Genomic DNA, 27,214 nt, shown 5'->3' with positions numbered 1-27,214 from the left:
ATCGCCGGCAAACGAAAACCCGCGATTTCCCGTAAATTACGGGCTAGGCCCGTATAGTCGAATGTATACAAAGAAAGTACCCTGTGAGTAAACTCATTTCCAAAACGATTTTTTAAATTATCTTTTTACCACTAAAACGCATGAGACTTGTAGTTTTCAAAAAGGTTTTCATTTTTGATGAGACGCTGATTAAAAGAAGTTTAATCGCCGGCAAACGAAAACCCGCAAATTCCCGTAAACCCCGGACTCGGCCCGTATAGTCAAAAGTATACGAAGAAAGTACCCATGGAGTAAACTCATTTCTCGAACGATTTTTTATATTATTTTTTCACCACTAAAACGCATGAGACTTGTAGTTTTCAAAAATGTTTTCATTTTTGATGGGACGCTGAATAAAAGACGTTTAATCGCCGGCACACGAAAAACCGCGAGTTCCCGTAAATCCCGGACTTTGCCCGTATAGTCAAAAGTATACAAAGAAAGTACCCAGGGAGTAAACTCATTTCCCGAACGATTTTTTAAATTATTTTTTCACCACTAAAACGCATGAGACATGTAGTTTTTAAAAATGTTTTCATTTTTGATGAGACGCTTAATGAAAGAGGTTTAATCGCCGGCAAACGAAAACCCGCGATTTCCAGTAAATCCCGGGCTTGGCCCGTATAGTTGAATGCATATAAAGAAAGTACCCAGGGAGTAAACTGATTTCCCGAACGATTTTTCAAAATATTTCTGCACCATTAGAACGAATGAGACTTGTAGTTTCCAAAAATGTTTTCTTTTTTAATGAGACGCTTAATGAAAGAGGTTTAATCGCCGGCAAACGAAATACCACGATTTCCCTAAATCCCGGGCTTGTCCCGTATAGTCGAATGTTTACAAAGAAAGTACCCTGTGAGTAAACTCATTTCCAGAACGATTTTTAAATTTTCTTTTCACCACTAAAACGCATGAGACTTGTAGTTTTCAAAAATGTTTTCATTTTTGATGGGACGCTGAATAAAAGAAGTTTAATCGCTGGCACACGAAAACCCGCGATTACCCGTAAATCCCGGACTTTGCCCGTATAGTCAAAAGGATACAAAGAAAGTACCCAGGGAGTAAACTCATTTCCCGAACAATTTTTTAAATTATTTTTTCACCACTAAAACGCATGAGACTTGTGGTTTTCAAAAATGTTTTCATTTTTGATGAGACGCTTAATGAAAGAGGTTTAATCGCTGGCAAACGAAAACCCGCGATTTCCCGTAAATCCCGGGCTTGGCCCGTATAGTTGAATGTATATAAAGAAAGTACCCAGGGAGTAAACTGATTTCCCAAACGATTTTCCAAATTATTTCTGCACCACTAGAACGAATGAGACTTGTAGTTTTCAAAAATGTTTTTATTTTTAATGAGACGCTTAATGAAAGAGGTTTAATCGCCGGCAAACGAAATACCACGATTTCCCTAAATCCCGGGCTTGGCCCGTATAGTCGAATGTATACAAAGAAAGTACCCTGTGAGTAAACTCATTTCTAAACGAATTTTTAAATTATCTTTTTACCACTAAAACGCATGAGACTTGTAGTTATCAAAAATGTTTTCATTTTTGATGAGACTCTGATTAAAAGAAGTTTAATCGCCGGCAAACGAAAACCCGCTATTTCCCGTAAACCCCGGAATCGGCCCATATAGTCAAAAGTATACGAAGAAAGTACCCAGAGAGTAAACTCATTTCCCGAACGATTTTTTAAATTATTTTTTCACCACCAAAACGCATGAGACTTGTAGTTTTCAAAAATGTTTTCATTTTTGATGAGACGCTTAATGAAAGAGGTTTAATCGCCGGCAAACGAAAACCCGCGATTTCACGTAAATCCCGGGCTTGGCCCGTATAGTCGAATGTATACAAAGAAAGTACCCAGGGTGTAAACTCATTTCCCGAACGATTTTTTGAATTTTTTTTTCACCACCAAAACGCATGAGACTTGTAGTTTTCAAAAATGTTTTCATTTTTGATGAGACGCTTAATGAAAGAGGTTTAATCGCCGGCAAACGAAAACCCGCGATTTCCCGTAAACCCCGCGCTTGGCCCGTATAGTCAAAAGTATACAAAGAAAGTACCCAGGGAGTAAACTCATTTCCCGAACGATTTTTTGAATTATTTTTTCACCACTGAAACACGTGGGACTTGTAGTTTTCAAAAGTGTTTTCATTTTTGATGAGACGCTAAATAAAAGAAGTTTAATCGCCGGCAAACGAAAACCCGCGATTTCCAGTAAATCCCGGACTTGGCCCGTATAGTTGAATGCATATAAAGGAAGTACCCAGGGAGTAAACTGATTTCCCGAACGATTTTTCAAATTATTTCTGCACCATTAGAACGAATGAGACTTGTATTTTCCAAAAATGTTTTCATTTTTAATAAGACCCTTAATGAAAGAGGTTTAATCGCCGGCAAACGAAATACCACGATTTCCCTAAATCCTGGGCTTGGCCCGTATAGTCGAATGTATACAAAGAAAGTACCCTGTGAGTAAACTCATTTCCAAACGAATTTTTAAAATATCTTTTTACTACTAAAACGCACGAGACTTGTAGTTTTCAAAAATGTTTTCATTTTTAATGAGACGCTGATTAAAAGAAGTTTAATCGCCGGCAAACGAAAACCCGCCATTTCCCGTAAACCTCGGACTTGGCCCGTATAGTCAAAAGTATACGAAGAAAGTACCCAGGGAGTAAACTCATTTCCCGAACGATTTTTTATATTGTTTTTTCACCACTAAAACGCATGAGACTTGTAGTTTTCAAAAATGTTTTCATTTTTGATGGGACGCTGAATAAAAGAAGTTTAATCGCCGGCACACAAAAACCAGCGATATCCCGTAAATCCCGGACTTTGCCCGTATAGTCAAAAGTATACAAAGAAAGTACCCAGGGAGTAAACTCATTTCCCGAACGATTTTTAAAAGTATTTTTTCACCACTAAAACGCATGAGACTTGTAGTTTTCAAAAAGGTTTTCATTTTTGATGAGACGCTTAATGAGAGAGGTTTAATCACCGGCAAACGAAAACCCGCGATTTCACGTAAATCCCGGGCTTGGCCCGTATAGTCGAATGTATACAAAGAAAGTACCCAGGGAGTAAACTCATTTCCCGAACGATTTTTAAAAGTATTTTTTCACCACTAAAACGCATGAGACTAGTAGTTTTCAAAAAGGTTTTCATTTTTGATGAGACGCTTAATGAGAGAGGTTTAATCGCCGGCAAACGAAAACCCGCGATTTCACGTAAATCCCGGGCTTGGCCCGTATAGTCGAATGTATACAAAGAAAGTACCCAGGGTGTAAACTCATTTCCCGAACGATTTTTTGAATTTTTTTTTCACCACCAAAACGCATGAGACTTGTAGTTTTCAAAAATGTTTTCACTTTTGATGAGACACTGAATAAAAGAAGTTTATTCGCCCGCAAACGAAAAGCCGCGAATTTCCGTAAACCCCGGGCTTGGCCCGTATAGTCAAAAGTATACAAAGAAAGTACCCAGGGAGTAAACTGATTTCCCGAACGATTTTTCAAATTATTTCTGCACCACTAGAACGAATGAGACTTGTAGTTACCAAAAATGTTTTCATTTTTAATGAGACGCTTAATGAAAGAGGTTTAATCGCCGACAAACGAACTACCACGATTTCCCTAAATCCCGGGCTTGTCCCGTATAGTCGAATGTTTACAAAGAAAGTACCCTGTGAGTAAACTCATTTCCAGAACGATTTTTTAAATTATCTTTTTACCACTAAAACGCATGAGACTTGTAGTTTTCAAAAATGTTTTCATTTTTGATGAGACCCTGATTAAAAGAAGTTTAATCGCCGGCAAACGAAAACCCGCAATTTCCCGTAAACCCCGGACTCGGCCCGTATAGTCAAAAGTATACGAAGAAAGTACCCATGGAGTAAACTCATTTCCCGAACGATTTTTTATATTATTTTTTCACCACTAAAACGCATGAGACTTGTAGTTTTCAAAAATGTTTTCATTTTTGATGGGACGCTGAATAAAAGACGTTTAATCGCCGGCACACGAAAAACCGCGAGTTCCCGTAAATCCCGGACTTTGCCCGTATAGTCAAAAGTATACAAAGAAAGTACCCAGGGAGTAAACTCATTTCCCGAACGATTTTTTAAATTATTTTTTCACCACTAAAACGCATGAGACATGTAGTTTTCAAAAATGTTTTCATTTTTGATGAGACGCTTAATGAAAGAGGTTTAATCGCCGGCAAACGAAAACCCGCGATTTCCAGTAAATCCCGGGCTTGGCCGTATAGTTGAATGCATATAAAGAAAGTACCCAGGGAGTAAACTGATTTCCCGAACGATTTTTCAAAATATTTCTGCACCATTAGAACGAATGAGACTTGTAGTTTCCAAAAATGTTTTCTTTTTTAATGAGACGCCTAATGAAAGAGGTTTAATCGCCGGCAAACGAAATACCACGATTTTCCTAAATCCCGGGCTTGGCCCGTATAGTCGAATGTATACAAAGAAAGTACCCTGTGAGTAAACTCATTTCCAATCGAATTTTTAAATTATCTTTTTACCACTAAAACGCATGAGACTTGTAGTTTTCAAAAATGTTTTCATTTTTGATGGGACGCTGAATAAAAGAAGTTTAATCGCAGGCACACGAAAACCCGCGATTACCCGTAAATCCCGGACTTTGCCCGTATAGTCAAAAGGATACAAAGAAAGTACCCAGGGAGTAAACTCATTTCCCGAACAATTTTTTAAATTATTTTTTCACCACTAAAACGCATGAGACTTGTGGTTTTCAAAAATGTTTTCATTTTTGATGAGACGCTTAATGAAAGAGGTTTAATCGCTGGCAAACGAAAACCCGCGATTTCCCGTAAATCCCGGGCTTGGCCCGTATAGTTGAATGTATATAAAAAAAGTACCCAGGGAGTAAACTGATTTCCCAAACGATTTTTCAAATTATTTCTGCACCACTAGAACGAATGAGACTTGTAGTTTCCAAAAATGTTTTTATTTTTAATGAGACGCTTAATGAAAGAGGTTTAATCGCCGGCAAACGAAATACCACGATTTCCCTAAATCCCGGGCTTGGCCCGTATAGTCGAATGTATACAAAGAAAGTACCCTGTGAGTAAACTCATTTCCAAACGAATTTTTAAATTATCTTTTTACCACTAAAACGCATGAGACTTGTAGTTATCAAAAATGTTTTCATTTTTGATGAGACTCTGATTAAAAGAAGTTTAATCGCCGGCAAACAAAAACCCGCTATTTCCCGTAAACCCCGGAATCGGCCCATATAGTCAAAAGTATACGAAGAAAGTACCCAGAGAGTAAACTCATTTCCCGAACAATTTTTTAAATTATTTTTTCACCACTAAAACGCATGAGACTTGTGGTTTTCAAAAATGTTTTCATTTTTGATGAGACGCTTAATGAAAGAGGTTTAATCGCTGGCAAACGAAAACCCGCGATTTCCCGTAAATCCCGGGCTTGGCCCGTATAGTTGAATGTATATAAAAAAAGTACCCAGGGAGTAAACTGATTTCCCAAACGATTTTTCAAATTATTTCTGCACCACTAGAACGAATGAGACTTGTAGTTTCCAAAAATGTTTTTATTTTTAATGAGACGCTTAATGAAAGAGGTTTAATCGCCGGCAAACGAAATACCACGATTTCCCTAAATCCCGGGCTTGGCCCGTATAGTCGAATGTATACAAAGAAAGTACCCTGTGAGTAAACTCATTTCCAAACGAATTTTTAAATTATCTTTTTACCACTAAAACGCATGAGACTTGTAGTTATCAAAAATGTTTTCATTTTTGATGAGACTCTGATTAAAAGAAGTTTAATCGCCGGCAAACAAAAACCCGCTATTTCCCGTAAACCCCGGAATCGGCCCATATAGTCAAAAGTATACGAAGAAAGTACCCAGAGAGTAAACTCATTTCCCGAACGATTTTTTAAATTATTTTTTCACCACCAAAACGCATGAGACTTGTAGTTTTCAAAAATGTTTTCATTTTTGATGAGACGCTTAATGAAAGAGGTTTAATCGCCGGCAAACGAAAACCCGCGATTTCACGTAAATCCCGGGCTTGGCCCGTATAGTCGAATGTATACAAAGAAAGTACCCAGGGTGTAAACTCATTTCCCGAACGATTTTTTGAATTTTTTTTTCACCACTGAAACACGTGAGACTTGTAGTTTTCAAAAGTGTTTTCATTTTTGATGAGACGCTGAATAAAATAAGTTTAATCGCCGGCAAACGAAAATCCGCGATTTCCAGTAAATCCCGGACTTGGCCCGTATAGTTGAATGCATATAAAGGAAGTACCCAGGGAGTAAACTGATTTCCCGAACGATTTTTCAAATTATTTCTGCACCATTAGAACGAATGAGACCTGTAGTTTCCAAAAATGTTTTCATTTTTAATAAGACGCTTAATGAAAGAGGTTTAATCGCCGGCAAACGAAATACCACGATTTCCCTAAATCCCGGGCTTGTCCCGTATAGTCGAATGTTTACAAAGAAAGTACCCTGTGAGTAAACTCATTTCCAGAACGATTTATTAAATTATCTTTTCACCACTAAAACGCATGAGACTTTTTGTTTTCAAAAATGTTTTCATTTTTGATGAGACGCTGAATAAAAGGAGTTTAATCGCCGGCAAACAAAAACGCGCGATTTCCCGTAAATCCCGGACTCGACCCGTATAGTCGAATGTATACAAAGAAAGTACCCTGTGAGTAAACTCATTTCCAAACGAATTTTTAAATTATCTTTTTACCACTAAAACGCATGAGACTTGTAGTTATCAAAAATGTTTTCATTTTTGATGAGACTCTGATTAAAAGAAGTTTAATCGCCGGCAAACAAAAACCCGCTATTTCCCGTAAACCCCGGAATCGGCCCATATAGTCAAAAGTATACGAAGAAAGTACCCAGAGAGTAAACTCATTTCCCGAACGATTTTTTAAATTATTTTTTCACCACCAAAACGCATGAGACTTGTAGTTTTCAAAAATGTTTTCATTTTTGATGAGACGCTTAATGAAAGAGGTTTAATCGCCGGCAAACGAAAACCCGCGATTTCACGTAAATCCCGGGCTTGGCCCGTATAGTCGAATGTATACAAAGAAAGTACCCAGGGTGTAAACTCATTTCCCGAACGATTTTTTGAATTTTTTTTTCACCACTGAAACACGTGAGACTTGTAGTTTTCAAAAGTGTTTTCATTTTTGATGAGACGCTGAATAAAATAAGTTTAATCGCCGGCAAACGAAAATCCGCGATTTCCAGTAAATCCCGGACTTGGCCCGTATAGTTGAATGCATATAAAGGAAGTACCCAGGGAGTAAACTGATTTCCCGAACGATTTTTCAAATTATTTCTGCACCATTAGAACTAATGAGACCTGTAGTTTCCAAAAATGTTTTCATTTTTAATAAGACGCTTAATGAAAGAGGTTTAATCGCCGGCAAACGAAATACCACGATTTCCCTAAATCCCGGGCTTGTCCCGTATAGTCGAATGTTTACAAAGAAAGTACCCTGTGAGTAAACTCATTTCCAGAACGATTTTTTAAATTATCTTTTCACCACTAAAACGCATGAGACTTTTTGTTTTCAAAAATGTTTTCATTTTTGATGAGACGCTGAATAAAAGGAGTTTAATCGCCGGCAAACAAAAACGCGCGATTTCCCGTAAATCCCGGACTCGACCCGTATAGTCAAAAGTATACAAAGAAAGTACCCAGGGAGTAAACTCATTTCCCGAACGATTTTTTAAATTATTTTTTCACCACTAAAACGCATGAGACTTGTAGTTTTCAAAAATGTTTTCATTTTTGATGAGACTCTGATTAAAAGAAGTTTAATCGCCGGCAAACGAAAACCCGGCATTTCCCGTAAACCCCGGACTCGGCCCATATAGTCAAAAGTATACGAAGAAAGTACCCAGGGAGTAAACTCCTTTCCCGAACGATTTTTTAAATTATTTTTTCACCACTAAAACGCATGAGACTTGTAGTTTTCAAAAATATTTTCATTTTTGATGAGACGCTTAATGAAAGAGGTTTAATCGCCGGCAAACGAAAACCCGCGATTTCACGTAAATCCCAGGCTTGGCCCGTATAGTCAAATGTATACAAAGAAAGTACCCAGGGTGTAAACTCATTTCCCGAACGATTTTTTGAATTTTTTTTCACCACCAAAACGCATGAGACTTGTAGTTTTCAAAAATGTTTTCATTTTTGATGAGACGCTTAATGAAAGAGGTTTAATCGCCGGCAAACGAAAACCCGCGATTTCCCGTAAACCCCGCGCTTGGCCCGTATAGTCAAAAGTATACAAAGAAAGTACCCAGGGAGTAAACTCATTTCCCGAACGATTTTTTGAATTATTTTTTCACCACTGAAACACGTGAGACTTGTAGTTTTCAAAAGTGTTTTCATTTTTGATGAGACGCTGAATAAAAGAAGTTTAATCGCCGGCAAACGAAAACCCGCGATTTCCAGTAAATCCCGGACTTGGCCCGTATAGTTGAATGCATATAAAGGAAGTACCCAGGGAGTAAACTGATTTCCCGAACGATTTTTCAAATTATTTCTGCACCATTAGAACGAATGAGACTTGTAGTTTCCAAAAATGTTTTCATTTTTAATAAGACGCTTAATGAAAGAGGTTTAATCGCCGGCAAACGAAATACCACGATTTCCCTAAATCCCGGGCTTGTCCCGTATAGTCGAATGTTTACAAAGAAAGTACCCTGTGAGTAAACTCATTTCCAGAACGATTTTTTGAATTTTTTTTTCACCACCAAAACGCATGAGACTTGTAGTTTTCAAAAATGTTTTCATTTTTGATGAGACTCTGATTAAAAGAAGTTTAATCGCCGGAAAACGAAAACCCGCCATTTCCCGTAAACCCCGGACTCGGCCCATATAGTCAAAAAAAAACGAAGAAAGTACCCAGGGAGTAAACTCATTTCCCGAACGATTTTTTAAATTATTTTTTCACCACCAAAACGCATGAGACTTGTAGTTTTCAAAAATGTTTTCATTTTTGATGAGACACTGAATAAAAGAAGTTTATTCGCCGGCAAACGAAAACCCGCGATTTGCCGTAAACCCCGGACTTGTCCCGTATAGTCGAATGTTTACAAAGAAAGTACCCTGTGAGTAAACTCATTTCCAAAACGATTTTTTAATTAATCTTTTCACCACTAAAACGTATGAGACTTGTAGTTTTCAAAAATGTTTTCATTTTTGATGGACGCTTAATAAAAGAAGTTTAATCGCCGGCAAACGAAAACCTGCGATTTCAATAAAAACCCGGACTCGGCCCGTATAGTCAAAAGTATACAAAGAAAGTACCCAGGGACTAAACTCATTTCCCGAACGACTTTTTAAATTATTATTTCACCACTAAAGCCCATGAGACTTGTAGTTTTCAGAAATGTTTTCATTTTTGATGAGACGCTTAATGAATGTGGTTTAATAGCCGGCAAATGAAAACCCGCGATTTTCTGTAAATCCCGGGCTTGGCCCGTATAGTCGAATGTATGCAAAGAAAGTACCCTGTGAGTAAACTCATTTCCAGAACGATTTTTTAAATTATTTCTGCACCACAAGAACGAATGCGACTTGTAGTTTTCAAAAATGTTTTTATTTTTAATGAGACGCTTAATGAAAGAGGTTTAATCGCCGGCAAACGAAATACCACGATTTCCCAAAATCCCGGGCTTGTCCCGTATAGTCGAATGTTTACAAAGAAAGTACCCTGTGAGTAAACTCATTCCCAGAACGATTTTATAAATTATCTTTTCACCACTAACACGCATGAGACTTGTGGTTTTCAAAAATGTTTTCATTCTTGATGAGACGCTGAATAAAAGGAGTTTAATCGCCGGCAAACGAAAACCTGCGAATTCCCGTAAATCCCGGACTCGGCCCGTATAGTCAAAAGTATACAAAGAAAGTACCCTGGGAGTAAACTCATTTCCCGAACGATTTTTTAAATTGTTTTTTCACCACTAAAACGCATGAGACTTGTAGTTTTCAAAAATGTTTTTATTTTTGATGGGACGCTGAATAAAAGAAGTTTAATCGCCGGCACATGAAAACCCGCGATTTCCCGTAAATCCCGGACTTTGCCCGTATAGTCAAAAGTATACAAAGAAAGTACCCAGGAAGTAAACTCATTTCCCGAACGATTTTTTAAATTATTTTTTCACCACTAAAACGCATGAGATATGTTGTTTTCAAAAATGTTTTCATTTTTGATGAGACGCTTAATGAAAGAGGTTTAATCGCCAGCAAACGAAAATCCGCGATTTCCCATAAATCCCGGGCTTGGCCCGTATAGTTGAATGTATATGAAGAAAGTACCCTGTGAGTAAACTCATTTCCCGAACGACTTTTTAAATTATTATTTCCCCACTAAAGCCCATGAGACTTGTAGTTTTCAAAAATGTTTTCATTTTTGATGGACGCTTAATAAAAGAAGTTTAATCGCCGGCAAACGAAAACCTGCGATTTCCCGTAAACCCGGACTCGGCCCGTATAGTCAAAAGTATACAAAGAAAGTACCCAGGGACTAAACTCATTTCCCAAACGACTTCTTAAATTATTATTTCACCACTAAAGCCCATGAGACTTGTAGTTTTCAGAAATGTTTTCATTTTTGATGAGACGCTTAATGAATGTGGTTTAATAGCCGGCAAACGAAAACCCGCGATTTTCTGTAAATCCCGGTCTTGGCCCGTATAGTCGAATGTATGCAAAGAAAGTACCCTGTGAGTAAACTCATTTCCAGAACGATTTTTTAAATTATTTCTGCACCACAAGAACGAATGCGCCTTGTAGTTTTCAAAAATGTTTTTATTTTTAATGAGACGCTTAATGAAAGAGGTTTAATCGCCGGCAAACGAAATACCACGATTTCCCAAAATCCCGGGCTTGTCCCGTATAGTCGATTGTTTACAAAGAAAGTACCCTGTGAGTAAACTCATTCCCAGAACGATTTTATAAATTATATTTTCACCACTAACACGCATGAGACTTGTGGTTTTCAAAAATGTTTTCATTCTTGATGAGACGCTGAATAAAAGGAGTTTAATCGCCGGCAAACGAAAACCTGCGAATTCCCGTAAATCCCGGACTCGGCCCGTATAGTCAAAAGTATACAAAGAAAGTACCCAGGGAGTAAACTCATTTCCCGAACGATTTTTTAAATTATTTTTTCACCACTAAAACGCATGAGACTTGTAGTTTTCAAAAATGTTTTTATTTTTGATGGGACGCTGAATAAAAGAAGTTTAATCGCCGGCACACGAAAACACGCGATTTCCCGTAAATCCCGGACTTTGCCCGTATAGTCAAAAGTATACAAAGAAAGTACCCAGGGAGTAAACTCATTTCCCGAACGATTTTTTAAATTATTTTTTCACCACTAAAACGCATGAGATATGTTGTTTTCAAAAATGTTTTCATTTTTGATGAGACGCTTAATGAAAGAGGTTTAATCGCCAGCAAACGAAAATCCGCGATTTCCCATAAATCCCGGGCTTGGCCCGTATAGTTGAATGTATATGAAGAAAGTACCCTGTGAGTAAACTCATTTCCCGAACGACTTTTTAAATTATTATTTCCCCACTAAAGCCCATGAGACTTGTAGTTTTCAGAAATGTTTTCATTTTTGATAAGACGCTTAATGAATGTGGTTTAATAGCCGGCAAACGAAAACCCGTGATTTTCTGTAAATCCCGGGCTTGGCCCGTATAGTCGAATGAATGCAAAGAAAGTACCCTGTGAGTAAACTCATTTTCAGAACGATTTTTTAAATTATTTCTGCACCACAAGAACGAATGCGACTTGTAGTTTTCAAAAAGGTTTTTATTTTTAATGAGACGCTTAATGAAAGAGGTTTAATCGCCGGCAAACGAAATACCACGATTTCCCAAAATCCCGGGCTTGTCCCGTATAGTCGAATGTTTACAAAGAAAGTACCCTGTGAGTAAACTCATTTCCAGAACGATTTTTTAAATTATCTTTTCACCACTAAAACGCATGAGACTTGTAGTTTTCAAAAATGTTTTCATTCTTGATGAGACGCTGAATAAAAGAAGTTTAATCGCCGGCACACGAAAACCCGCGATTTCCCGTAAATCCCGGACTTTGCCCGTATAGTCAAAAGTATACAAAGAAAGTACCCAGGGAGTAAACTCATTTCCCGAACGATTTTTTAAATTATTTTTTCACCACTAAAACGCATGAGATATGTTGTTTTCAAAAATGTTTTCATTTTTGATGAGACGCTTAATAAAAGAGGTTTAATCGCCGGCAAACGAAAATCCGCGATTTCCCATAAATCCCGGGCTTGGCCCGTATAGTTGAATGTATATGAAGAAAGTACCCAGGGAGTAAACTGATTTCCCGAACGATTTTTTAAATTATTTCTGCACCACTAGAACGAATGAGACTTGTAGTTTTCAAAAATGTTTTTATTTTTAATGAGACGCTTAATGAAAGAGGTTTAATCACCGGCAAACGAAATACCACGATTTCCCTAAATCCCGGGCTTGTCCCGTATAGTCGAATGTTTACAAAGAAAGTACCCTGTGAGTAAACTCATTTCCAGAACGATTTTTTAAATTATCTTTTCACCACTAAATCGCATGAGACTTGTAGTTTTCAAAAATGTTTTCATTCTTGATGAGACGCTGAATAAAAGGAGTTCAATCGCCGGCAAACGAAAACCTGCGAATTCCCGTAAATCCCGGACTCGGCCCGTATAGTCAAAAGTATACAAAGAAAGTACCCAGGGAGTAAACTCATTTCCCGAACGATTTTTTAAATTATTTTTTCACCACTAAAACGCATGAGACTTGTAGTTTTCAAAAATGTTTTTATTTTTGATGGGACGCTGAATAAAAGAAGTTTAATCGCCGGCACACGAAAACCCGCGATTTCCCGTAAATCCCGGACTTTGCCCGTATAGTCAAAAGTATACAAAGAAAGTACCCAGGGAGTAAACTCATTTCCCGAACGATTTTTTAAATTATTTTTTCACCACTAAAACGCATGAGACTTGTAGTTTTCAAAAATGTTTTTATTTTTGATGGGACGCTGAATAAAAGAAGTTTAATCGCCGGCACACGAAAACCCGCGATTTCCCGTAAATCCCGGACTTTGCCCGTATAGTCAAAAGTATACAAAGAAAGTACCCAGGGAGTAAACTCATTTCCCGAACGATTTTTTAAATTATTTTTTCACCACTAAAACGCATGAGATATGTTGTTTTCAAAAATGTTTTCATTTTTGATGAGACACTTAATAAAAGAGGTTTAATCGCCGGCAAACGAAAATCCGCGATTTCCCATAAATCCCGGGCTTGGCCCGTATAGTTGAATGTATATGAAGAAAGTACCCAGGGAGTAAACTGATTTCCCGAACGATTTTTTAAATTATTTCTGCACCACTAGAACGAATGAGACTTGTAATTTTCAAAAATGTTTTTATTTTTAATGAGACGCTTAATGAAAGAGGTTTAATCACCGGCAAACGAAATACCACGATTTCCCTAAATCCCGGGCTTGTCCCGTATAGTCGAATGTTTGCAAAGAAAGTACCCTGTGAGTAAACTCATTTCCAGAACGATTTTTTAAATTATCTTTTCACCACTAAATCGCATGAGACTTGTAGTTTTCAAAAATGTTTTCATTCTTGATGAGACGCTGAATAAAAGGAGTTCAATCGCCGGCAAACGAAAACCTGCGAATTCCCGTAAATCCCGGACTCGGCCCGTATAGTCGAATGTATACAAAGAAAGTACCCAGGGTGTAAACGCATTTCTCGAACGATTTTTTGAATTTTTTTTTCACCACTAAGACGCGTGAGACTTGTAGTTTTCAAAAGTGTTTTCACTTTTGATGAGACGCTGAATAAAAGAAGTTTAATCGCCGGCAAACGAAAACCCGCGATTTCTCGTAAATCCTGGGCTTGGCCCGTATAGTTGAATGCATTTAAAGAAAGTACCCAGGGAGTAAACTGATTTCCCGAACAATTTTTCAAATTATTTCTGCACCACTAGAACGAATGAGACTTGTAGTTTCCAAAATGTTTTCATTTTTAATGAGACGCTTAATGAAAGAGGTTTAATCGCCGGCAAACGAAATACCACGATTTCCCTAAATCCCGGGTTTGTCCCGTATAGTCGAATGTTTACAAAGAAAGTACCCTGTGAGTAAACTCATTTCCAGAACGATTTTTTAAATTACCTTTTCACCACTAAAACGCATGAGACTTGTAGTTTACGAAAATGTTTTCATTTTTGATGAGACACTGAATAAAAGAAGTTTATTCGCCGGCAAACGAAAACCGGCGATTTCCCGTAAACCCCGGGCTTGGCCCGTATAGTCGAATGTATACAAAGAAAGTACCCAGGGAGTAAACTCATTTCCCGAACGATTTTTTAAATTATTTTTTCACCACTAAAACGCATGAGATATGTTGTTTTCAAAAATGTTTTCATTTTTGATGAGACGCTTAATGAAAGAGGTTTAATCGCCGGCAAACGAAAATCCTCGATTTCCCATAAATCCCGGGCTTGGCCCGTATAGTTGAATGTATATGAAGAAAGTACCCAGGGAGTAAACTGATTTCCCGAACGATTTTTCAAATTATTTCTGCACCACTAGAAGGAATGAGACTTGTAGTTTTCAAAAATGTTTTTATTTTTAATGAGACGCTTAATGAAAGAGGTTTAATCGCCGGCAAACGAAATACCACGATTTCCCTAAATCCCGGGCTTGTCTCGTATAGTCGAATGTTTACAAAGAAAGTACCCTGTGTGTAAACTCATTTCCAGAACGATTTTTTAAATTATCTTTTCACCACTAAATCGCATGAGACTTGTAGTTTTCAAAAATGTTTTCATTCTTGATGAGACGCTTAATAAAAGGAGTTTAATCGCCGGCAAACGAAAACCTGCGATTTCCCGTAAACCCGGACTCGGCCCGTATAGTCAAAAGTATACAAAGAAAGTACCAAGGGAGTAAAGTCATTTCCCGAACGACTTTTTAAATTATTATTTCACCACTAAAGCCCATGAGACTTGTAGTTTTCAGAAATGTTTTCATTTTTGATGAGACGCTTAATGAATGTGGTTTAATAGCCGGCAAACGAAAACCCGCGATTTTCTGTAAATCCCGGGCTTGGCCCGTATAGTCAAATGTATGCAAAGAAAGTACCCTGTGAGTAAACTCATTTCCAGAACGATTTTTTAAATTATTTCTGCACCACAAGAACGAATGCGACTTGTAGTTTTCAAAAATGTTTTTATTTTTAATGAGACGCTTAATGAAAGAGGTTTAATCGCCGGCAAACGAAATACCACGATTTCCCAAAATCCCGGGCTTGTCCCGTATAGTCGAATGTTTACAAAGAAAGTACCTTGTGAGTAAACTCATTTCCAGAACGATTTTTTAAATCATCTTTTCACCACTAAAACGCATGAGACTTGTAGTTTTTAAAAATGTTTTAATTCTTGATGAGACGCTGAATAAAAGCAGTTTAATCGCCGGCAAACGAAAACCTGCGAATTCCTGTAAATCCCGGACTCGGCCCGTATAGTCAAAAGTATACAAAGAAAGTACCCAGGGAGTAAACTCATTTCCCGAACGATTTTTTTAATTTTTTTTTCACCACTAAAACGCATGAGACTTGTAGTTTTCAAAAATGTTTTTATTTTTGATGGGACGCTGAATAAAAGAAGTTTAATCGCCGGCACACGAAAACCCGCGATTTCCCGTAAATCCCGGACTTTGCCCGTATAGTCAAAAGTATACAAAGAAAGTACCCAGGGAGTAAACTCATTTCCCGAACGATTTTTTAAATTATTTTTTCATCACTAAAACGCATGAGATATGTTGTTTTCAAAAATGTTTTCATTTTTGATGAGACCCTTAATGAAAGAGGTTTAATCGCCGGCAAACAAAAATCCGCGATTTCCCATAAATCACGGGCTTGGCCCGTATAGTTGAATGTATATGAAGAAAGTACCCAGGGAGTAAACTGATTTCCCGAACGATTTTTCAAATTATTTCTGCACCACTAGAACGAATGAGACTTGTAGTTTTCAAAAATGTTTTTATTTTTAATGAGACGCTTAATGAAAGAGGTTTAATCACCGGCAAACGAAATACCACGATTTCCCTAAATCCCGGGCTTGTCCCGTATAGTCGAATGTTTACAAAGAAAGTACCCTGTGAGTAAACTCATTTCCAGAGCGATTTTTTAAATTATCTTTTCACCACTAAATCGCATGAGACTTGTAGTTTTCAAAAATGTTTTCATTCTTGATGAGACGCTGAATAAAAGGAGTTCAATCGCCGGCAAACGAAAACCTGCGAATTCCCGTAAATCCCGGACTCGGCCCGTATAGTCAAAAGTATACAAAGAAAGTACCCAGGGAATAATCTCATTTCCCGAACGATTTTTTAAATTATTTTTTCACCACTAAAACGCATGAGACTTGTAGTTTTCAAAAATGTTTTCATTTTTGATGAGACCATGAATAAAAGAAGTTTATTCGCCGGCAAACGAAAACCCGCGATTTCCCGTAAACCCCGGGCTTGGCCCGTATAGTCGAATGTATACAAAGAAAGTACCCAGGGTGTAAACGCATTTCCCGAACGATTTTTTGAATTTTTTTTTCACCACTAAGACGCGTGAGACTTGTAGTTTTCAAAAGTGTTTTCACTTTTGATGAGACGCTGAATAAAAGAAGTTTAATCGCCGGCAAACGAAAACCCGCGATTTCCCGTAAATTCTGGGCTTGGCCCGTATAGTTGAATGCATTTAAAGAAAGTACCCAGGGAGTAAACTGATTTCCCGAACAATTTTTCAAATTATTTCTGCACCACTAGAACGAATGAGACTTGTAGTTTCCAAAAATGTTTTCATTTTTAATGAGACGCTTAATGAAAGAGGTTTAATCGCCGGCAAACGAAATACCACGATTTCCCTAAATCCCGGGTTTGTCCCGTATAGTCGAATGTTTACAAAGAAAGTACCCTGTGAGTAAACTCATTTCCAGAACGATTTTTTAAATTATCTTTTCACCACTAAAACGCATGAGACTTGTAGTTTTCAAAAATGTTTTCATTTTTGATGAGACTCTAAATAAAAGGAGTTTAATCGCCGGCAAACGAAACTGCGCGATTTCCCGTAAATCCCGGACTCGGCCCGTATAGTCAAAAGTATACAAAGAAAGTACCCAGGGAGTAAAATCATTTCCCGAACGATTTTTTAAATTATATTTTTACCACTAAAACGCATGAGACTTGTAGTTTTCAGAAATGTTTTCATTTTTGATGAGACGCTTAGTGAATGTGGTTTAATAGCCGGCAAACGAAAACCCGCGATTTCCTGTAAATCCCGGGCTTGGCCCGTATAGTCGAATGTATGCAAAGAAAGTACCCTGTGAGTAAACTCATTTCCAGAACGATTTTTTAAATTATTTTTTCACCACTAAAACGCGTGAGACTTGTAGTTTTCAAAATTGTTTTCATTTTTGATGAGACGCTCAATAAAAGAAGTTTAATCGCCGGCAAACGAAAACCCGCGATTTCGCATAAATCCCGGGCTTGGCCCGTATAGTTGAATGTATATAAAGAAAGTACCCAGGGAGTAAACTGATTTCCCGAACGATTTTTCAAATTATTTCTGCACCACTAGAACGAATGAGACTTGTAGTTTCCAAAAATGTTTTCATTTTTAATGAGACGCTTAATGGAAGAGGTTTATTTGCCGGCAAACGAAATACCACGATTTCCCTAAATCCCGGGTTTGTCCCGTATAGTCGAATGTTTACAAAGAAAGTACCCTGTGAGTAAACTCATTTCCAGAACGATTTTTTAAATTATCTTTTCACCACTAAAACGCAAGAGACTTGTAGTTTTCAAAAATGTTTTCATTTTTGATGAGACTCTAAATAAAAGGAGTTTAATCGCCGGCAAACGAAACCGCGCGATTTCCCGTAAATCCCGGACTCGGCCCGTATAGTCAAAAGTATACAAACAAAGTACCCAGGGAGTAAAATCATTTCCCGAACGATTTTTTAAATTATATTTTTACCACTAAAACGCATGAGACTTGTAGTTTTCAGAAATGTTTTCATTTTTGATGAGACGCTTAGTGAAAGTGGTTTAATCGCCGGCAAACGAAAACCCGCGATTTCCCGTAAATCCCGGGTTTGGCCCGTTTAGTCGAATGTATACAAAGAAAGTACCCTGGGAGTAAACTCATTTCCAAAACGATTTTTTAAATAATCTTTTCACCACTAAAGCCCATGAGACTTGTAGTTTTCAGAAATGTTTTCATTTTTGATGAGACGCTTAGTGAATGTGGTTTAATAGCCGGCAAACGAAAACCCGCGATTTCCTGTAAATCCCAGGCTTGGCCCGTATTGTCGAATGTATGCAAAGAAAGTACCCTGTGAGTAAACTCATTTCCAGAACGATTTTTTAAATTATTTTTTCACCACTAAAACGCGTGAGACTTGTAGTTTTCAAAAGTGTTTTCATTTTTGATGAGACGCTGAATAAAAGAAGTTTAATCGCCGGCAAACGAAAACTCGCGATTTCCCGTAAATCCCGGGCTTGGCCCGTATAGTTGAATGTATATAAAGAAAGTACCCAGGGTGTAAACTGATTTCCCGAACGATTTTTCAAATTATTTCTGCACCGCTAGAACGAATGAGACTTGTAGTTTTCAAAAATGTTTTTATTTTTAATGAGACGCTTAATGAAAGAGGTTTAATCGCCGGCAAACGAAATACCACGATTTCCCTAAATCCCGGGCTTGTCCCGTATAGTCGAATGTTTACAAAGAAAGTACCCTGTGAGTAAACTCATTTCCAGAACGATTTTTTAAATTATCTTTTCACCACTAAAACGCATGAGACTTGTAGTTTTCAAAAATGTTTTCATTCTTGATGAGACGCTGAATAAAAGGAGTTTAATCGCCGGCAAACGAAAACCTGCAATTTCCTGTAAATCCCGGAATCGGCCCGTATAGTTAAAAGTATACAAAGAAAGTACCCAGGGAGTAAACTCATTTCCCGAACGATTTTTTAAATTATTTTTTCACCACTAAAACGCATGAGACTTGTAGTTTTCAAAAATGTTTTCATTTTTGATGAGACGCTGAATAAAAGAAGTTTAATCGCCGGCAAACGAAAACCTGCGATTTCCCGTAAATCCCGGACTCGGCCTGTAAAGTCAAAAGTATACAAAAAAAGTACCCAGGAAGTAAACTCATTTCCCGAACGATTTTTTAAATTATTATTTCACCACTAAAGCCCATGAGACTTGTAGTTTTTAAAAATGTTTTCATTTTTGATGAGACGCTGAATAAAAGAAGTTTAATCGCCGGCAAACGAAAACCCACGACTTCCCGTAACTCCCGGACTCGGCCCGTATAGTCAAAAGTATACAAAGAAAGTACCCAGGGTGTAAACTCATTTTCCGAACGATTTTTTGAATTTTTTTTTCACCACCAAAACGCATGAGACTTGTAGTTTTCAAAAATGTTTTCATTTTTGATGAGACGCTTAATGAAAGAGGTTTAATCGCCGCAAACGAAATACCACGATTTCCCTAAATCCCGGGCTTGGCCCGTATAGTCGAATGTATACAAAGAAAGTACCATGTGGGTAAACTTATTTCCAAACGAATTTTTAAATTATCTTTTTACCACTAAAACGCATGAGACTTGTAGTTTTCAAAAATGTTTTCATTTTTGATGAGACGCTTAATGAAAGAGGTTTAATCGCCGCAAACGAAATACCACGATTTCCCTAAATCCCGGGCTTGGCCCGTATAGTCGAATGTATACAAAGAAAGTACCATGTGGGTAAACTCATTTCCAAACGAATTTTTAAATTATCTTTTTACCACTAAAACGCATGAGACTTGTAGTTTTCAAAAATGTTTTCATTTTTGATGAGACTCTGATTAAAAGAAGTTTAATCGCCGGCAAACGAAAACCCGCCATTTCCCGTAAACGCCGGACTCGGCCCATATAGTCAAAAGTATACAAAGAAAATACCCAGGGAGTAAACTCATTTCCCGAACGATTTTTTAAATTATTTTTTCACCACAAAAACGCATGAGACTTGTAGTTTTCAAAAATATTTTCATTTTTGATGAGACGCTTAATGAAAGATGTTTAATCGCCGGAAAACGAAAACCCGCGATTTCACGTAAATCCCGGGCTTGGCCCGTATAGTCGAATGTATACAAAGAAAGTACCCAGGGTGTAAACTCATTTCCCGAACGATTTTTTGAATTTTTTTTTCACCACTAAAGCCCATGAGACTTGTAGTTTTTAAAAATGTTTTCATTTTTGATGAGACGCTGAATAAAAGAAGTTTAATCGCCGGCAAACGAAAACCCACGACTTCCCGTAACTCCCGGACTCGGCCCGTATAGTCAAAAGTATACAAAGAAAGTACCCAGGGTGTAAACTCATTTCCCGAACGATTTTTTGAATTTTTTTTTCACCACCAAAACGCATGAGACTTGTAGTTTTCAAAAATGTTTTCATTTTTGATGAGACGCTTAATGAAAGAGGTTTAATCGCCGCAAACGAATTACCACGATTTCCCTAAATCCCAGGCTTGGCCCGTATAGTCGAATGTATACAAAGAAAGTACCATGTGAGTAAACTCATTTCCAAACGAATTTTTAAATTATCTTTTTACCACTAAAACGCATGAGACTTGTAGTTTTCAAAAATGTTTTCATTTTTGATGAGACTCTGATTAAAAAAAGTTTAATCGCCGGCAAACGAAAACCCGCCATTTCCCGTAAACCCCGGACTCGGCCCATATAGTCAAAAGTATACAAAGAAAGTACCCAGGGAGTAAACTCATTTCCCGAACGATTTTTTAAATTATTTTTTCACCACTAAAACGCATGAGACTTGTAGTTTTCAAAAATATTTTCATTTTTGATGAGACGCTTAATGAAAGATGTTTAATCGCCGGCAAACGAAAACCCGCGATTTCACGTAAATACCGGGCTTGGCCCGTATAGTCGAATGTATACAAAGAAAGTACCCAGGGTGTAAACTCATTTCCCGAACGATTTTTTGAATTTTTTTTTCACCACCAAAACGCATGAGACTTGTAGTTTTCAAAAACGTTTTCATTTTTGATGAGACACTGAATAAAAGAAGTTTATTCGCCGGCAAACGAAAACCCGCGATTTCCCGTAAACCCCGGGCTTGGCCCGTATAGTCAAAAGTATACAAAGAAAGTACCCAGGGAGTAAACTCATTTCCTGAACGATTTTTTGAATTTTTTTTTCACCACTAAAGCCCATGAGACTTGTAGTTTTTAAAAATGTTTTCATTTTTGATGAGACGCTGAATAAAAGAAGTTTAATCGCCGGCAAACAAAAACCCACGACTTCCCGTAACTCCCGGACTCGGCCCGTATAGTCAAAAGTATACAAAGAAAGTACCCAGGGTGTAAACTCATTTTCCGAACGATTTTTTGAATTTTTTTTTCACCACCAAAACGCATGAGACTTGTAGTTTTCAAAAATGTTTTCATTTTTGATGAGACGCTTAATGAAAGATGTTTAATCGCCGGAAAACGAAAACCCGCGATTTCACGTAAATCCCGGGCTTGGCCCGTATAGTCGAATGTATACAAAGAAAGTACCCAGGGTGTAAACTCATTTCCCGAACGATTTTTTGAATTTCTTTTTCACCACTAAAGCCCATGAGACTTGTAGTTTTTAAAAATGTTTTCATTTTTGATGAGACGCTGAATAAAAGAAGTTTAATCGCCGGCAAACGAAAACCCACGACTTCCCGTAACTCCCGGACTCGGCCCGTATAGTCAAAAGTATACAAAGAAAGTACCCAGGGTGTAAACTCATTTCCCGAACGATTTTTTGAATTTTTTTTTCACCACCAAAACGCATGAGACTTGTAGTTTTCAAAAATGTTTTCATTTTTGATGAGACGCTTAATGAAAGAGGTTTAATCGCCGCAAACGAATTACCACGATTTCCCTAAATCCCAGGCTTGGCCCGTATAGTCGAATGTATACAAAGAAAGTACCATGTGAGTAAACTCATTTCCAAACGAATTTTTAAATTATCTTTTTACCACTAAAACGCATGAGACTTGTAGTTTTCAAAAATGTTTTCATTTTTGATGAGACTCTGATTAAAAAAAGTTTAATCGCCGGCAAACGAAAACCCGCCATTTCCCGTAAACCCCGGACTCGGCCCATATAGTCAAAAGTATACAAAGAAAGTACCCAGGGAGTAAACTCATTTCCCGAACGATTTTTTAAATTATTTTTTCACCACTAAAACGCATGAGACTTGTAGTTTTCAAAAATATTTTCATTTTTGATGAGACGCTTAATGAAAGATGTTTAATCGCCGGCAAACGAAAACCCGCGATTTCACGTAAATCCCGGGCTTGGCCCGTATAGTCGAATGTATACAAAGAAAGTACCCAGGGTGTAAACTCATTTCCCGAACGATTTTTTGAATTTTTTTTTCACCACCAAAACGCATGAGACTTGTAGTTTTCAAAAACGTTTTCATTTTTGATGAGACACTGAATAAAAGAAGTTTATTCGCCGGCAAACGAAAACCCGCGATTTCCCGTAAACCCCGGGCTTGGCCCGTATAGTCAAAAGTATACAAAGAAAGTACCCAGGGAGTAAACTCATTTCCTGAACGATTTTTTGAATTTTTTTTTCACCACTAAAGCCCATGAGACTTGTAGTTTTTAAAAATGTTTTCATTTTTGATGAGACGCTGAATAAAAGAAGTTTAATCGCCGGCAAACAAAAACCCACGACTTCCCGTAACTCCCGGACTCGGCCCGTATAGTCAAAAGTATACAAAGAAAGTACCCAGGGTGTAAACTCATTTTCCGAACGATTTTTTGAATTTTTTTTTCACCACCAAAACGCATGAGACTTGTAGTTTTCAAAAATGTTTTCATTTTTGATGAGACGCTTAATGAAAGATGTTTAATCGCCGGCAAACGAAAACCCGCGATTTCACGTAAATCCCGGGCTTGGCCCGTATAGTCGAATGTATACAAAGAAAGTACCCAGGGTGTAAACTCATTTCCCGAACGATTTTTTGAATTTTTTTTTCACCACTAAAGCCCATGAGACTTGTAGTTTTTAAAAATGTTTTCATTTTTGATGAGACGCTGAATAAAAGAAGTTTAATCGCCGGCAAACGAAAACCCACGACTTCCCGTAACTCCCGGACTCGGCCCGTATAGTCAAAAGTATACAAAGAAAGTACCCAGGGTGTAAACTCATTTCCCGAACGATTTTTTGAATTTTTTTTTCACCACCAAAACGCATGAGACTTGTAGTTTTCAAAAATGTTTTCATTTTTGATGAGACGCTTAATGAAAGAGGTTTAATCGCCGCAAACGAATTACCACGATTTCCCTAAATCCCAGGCTTGGCCCGTATAGTCGAATGTATACAAAGAAAGTACCATGTGAGTAAACTCATTTTCAAACGAATTTTTAAATTATCTTTTTACCACTAAAACGCATGAGACTTGTAGTTTTCAAAAATGTTTTCATTTTTGATGAGACTCTGATTAAAAAAAGTTTAATCGCCGGCAAACGAAAACCCGCCATTTCCCGTAAACCCCGGACTCGGCCCATATAGTCAAAAGTATACAAAGAAAGTACCCAGGGAGTAAACTCATTTCCCGAACGATTTTTTAAATTATTTTTTCACCACTAAAACGCATGAGACTTGTAGTTTTCAAAAATATTTTCATTTTTGATGAGACGCTTAATGAAAGATGTTTAATCGCCGGCAAACGAAAACCCGCGATTTCACGTAAATCCCGGGCTTTGCCCGTATAGTCGAATGTATACAAAGAAAGTACCCAGGGTGTAAACTCATTTCCCGAACGATTTTTTGAATTTTTTTTTCACCACCAAAATGCATGAGACTTGTAGTTTTCAAAAACGTTTTCATTTTTGATGAGACACTGAATAAAAGAAGTTTATTCGCCGGCAAACGAAAACCAGCGATTTCCCGTAAACACCGGGCTTGGCCCGTATAGTCAAAAGTATACAAAGAAAGTACCCAGGGAGTAAACTCATTTCCTGAACGATTTTTTGAATTTTTTTTTCACCACTAAAGGCCATGAGACTTGTAGTTTTTAAAAATGTTTTCATTTTTGATGAGACGCTGAATAAAAGAAGTTTAATCGCCGGCAAACGAAAACCCACGACTTCCCGCAACTCCCAGGCTCGGCCCGTGTAGTCAAAAGTATACAAAGAAAGTACCCAGGGTGTAAACTCATTTCCCGAACGATTTTTTGAATTTTTTTTTCACCACCAAAACGCATGAGACTTGTAGTTTTCAAAAATGTTTTCATTTTTGATGAGACGCTTAATAAAAGAGGTTTAATCGCCGCAAACGAAATACCACGATTTCCCTAAATCCCGGGCTTGGCCCGTATAGTCGAATGTATACAAAGAAAGTACCATGTGAGTAAACTCATTTCCAAACGAATTTTTAAATTATCTTTTTACCACTAAAACGCATGAGACTTGTAGGTTTCAAAAATGTTTTCATTTTTGATGAGACTCTAAATAAAAGGAGTTTAATCGCCGGCAAACGAAACCGCGCGATTTCCCGTAAATCCCGGACTCGGCCCGTATAGTCAAAAGTATACAAAGAAAGTACCCAGGGAGTAAAATCATTTCCCGAACGATTTTTTAAATTATTTCTGCACCACTAGAACGAATGAGACTTGTAGTTTCCAAAAATGTTTTCATTTTTAATGAGACGCTTAATGAAAGAGGTTTAATCGCCGGCAAACGAAATACCACGATTTCCCTAAATCCCGGGTTTGTCCCGTATAGTCGAATGTTTACAAAGAAAGTACCCTGTGAGTAAACTCATTCCCAGAACGATTTTTTAAATTATCTTTTCACCACTAAAACGCATGAGACTTGTAGTTTTCAAAAATGTTTTCATTTTTGATGAGACTCTAAATAAAAAGAGTTTAATCGCCGGCAAACGAAACCGCGCGATTTCCCGTAAATCCCGGACTCGGCCCGTATAGTCAAAAGTATACAAAGAAAGTACCCAGGAAGTAAAATCATTTCCAAAACGATTTTTTAAAAAATCTTTTCACCACTAAAACGTATGAGACTTGTAGTTTTCAAAAATGTTTTCATTTTTGATGAGACGCTGAATAAAAGGAGTTTAATCGCCGGCAAACGAAACCGCGCGATTTCCCGTAAATCCCGGACTCGGCCCGTATAGTCAAAAGTATACAAAGAAAGTACCCAGGAAGTAAAATCATTTCCAAAACGATTTTTTAAAAAATCTTTTCACCACTAAAACGTATGAGACTTGTAGTTTTCAGAAATGTTTTCATTTTTGATGAGACGCTTAGTGAAAGTGGTTTAATCGCCGGCAAACGAAAACCCGCGATTTCCCGTAAATCCCGGGTTTGGCCCGTTTACTCGAATGTATACAAAGAAAGTACCCTGGGAGTAAACTCATTTCCAAAACGATTTTTTAAAAAATCTTTTCACCACTAAAACGTATGAGACTTGTAGTTTTCAAAAATGTTTTCATTTTTGATGAGACGCTGAATAAAAGGAGTTTAATCGCCGGCAAACGAAAACCTGCGATTTCCCGTAAACCCGGACTCGGCCCGTATAGTCAAAAGTATACAAAAAAAGTACCCAAGGAGTAAACTCATTTCCCGAACGACTTTTTAAATTATTATTTCACCACTAAAGCCCATGAGACTTGTAGTTTTCAGAAATGCTTTCATTTTTGATGAGACGCTTAGTGAATGTGGTTTAATAGCCGGCAAACGAAAACCCGCGATTTCCTGTAAATCCCGGGCTTGGCCCGTATTGTCGAATGTATGCAAAGAAAGTACCCTGTGAGTAAACTCATTTCCAGAACGATTTTTTAAATTATTTTTTCACCACTAAAACGCGTGAGACTTGTAGTTTTCAAAAGTGTTTTCATTTTTGATGAGACGCTGAATAAAAGAAGTTTAATCGCCAACAAACCAAAACCCGCGATTTCCCGTAAATCCCGGGCTTGGCCCGTATAGTTGAATGTGTATAAAGAAAGTACCCAGGGAGTAAACTGATTTCCCGAACGATTTTTCAAATTATTTCTGCACCGCTAGAACGAATGAGACTTGTAGTTTTCAAAAATGTTTTTATTTTTAATGAGACGCTTAATGAAAGAGGTTTAATCGCCGGCAAACGAAAGACCACGATTTCCCGTAAATCCCGTACTCGGCCCGTATAGTCAAAAGTATACAAAGAAAGTACCCAGGGAGTAAACTCATTTCCCGAACGATTTTTTAAATTATTTTTTCACCACTAAAACGCATGAGACTTGTAGTTTTTAAAAATATTTTCATTTTTGATGAGACGCTGAATAAAAGAAGTTTAATCGCCGGCAAACGAAAACCTGCGATTTCCTGTAAATCCCGGACTCGGCCTGTAAAGTCAAAAGTATACAAAAAAAGTACCCAGGAAGTAAACTCATTTCCCGAACGATTTTTTAAATTATTATTTCACCACTAAAGCCCATGAGACTTGTAGTTTTCAAAAATGTTTTCATTTTTGATGAGACTCTAAATAAAAGGAGTTTAATCGCCGGCAAACGAAACCGCGCGATTTCCCGTAAATCCCGGACTCGGCCCGTATAGTCAAAAGTATACAAAGAAAGTACCCAGGGAGTAAAATCATTTCCCGAACGATTTTTTAAATTATTTCTGCACCACTAGAACGAATGAGACTTGTAGTTTCCAAAAATGTTTTCATTTTTAATGAGACGCTTAATGAAAGAGGTTTAATCGCCGGCAAACGAAATACCACGATTTCCCTAAATCCCGGGTTTGTCCCGTATAGTCGAATGTTTACAAAGAAAGTACCCTGTGAGTAAACTCATTCCCAGAACGATTTTTTAAATTATCTTTTCACCACTAAAACGCATGAGACTTGTAGTTTTCAAAAATGTTTTCATTTTTGATGAGACTCTAAATAAAAGGAGTTTAATGGCCGGCAAACGAAACCGCGCGATTTCCCGTAAATCCCGGACTCGGCCCGTATAGTCAAAAGTATAC

Source organism: Hydractinia symbiolongicarpus, chromosome 3 (genome assembly GCF_029227915.1).
Source record: "Hydractinia symbiolongicarpus strain clone_291-10 chromosome 3, HSymV2.1, whole genome shotgun sequence".
Taxonomy (NCBI): domain Eukaryota; kingdom Metazoa; phylum Cnidaria; class Hydrozoa; order Anthoathecata; family Hydractiniidae; genus Hydractinia; species Hydractinia symbiolongicarpus.
This window is presented reverse-complemented; position numbering follows the sequence as displayed.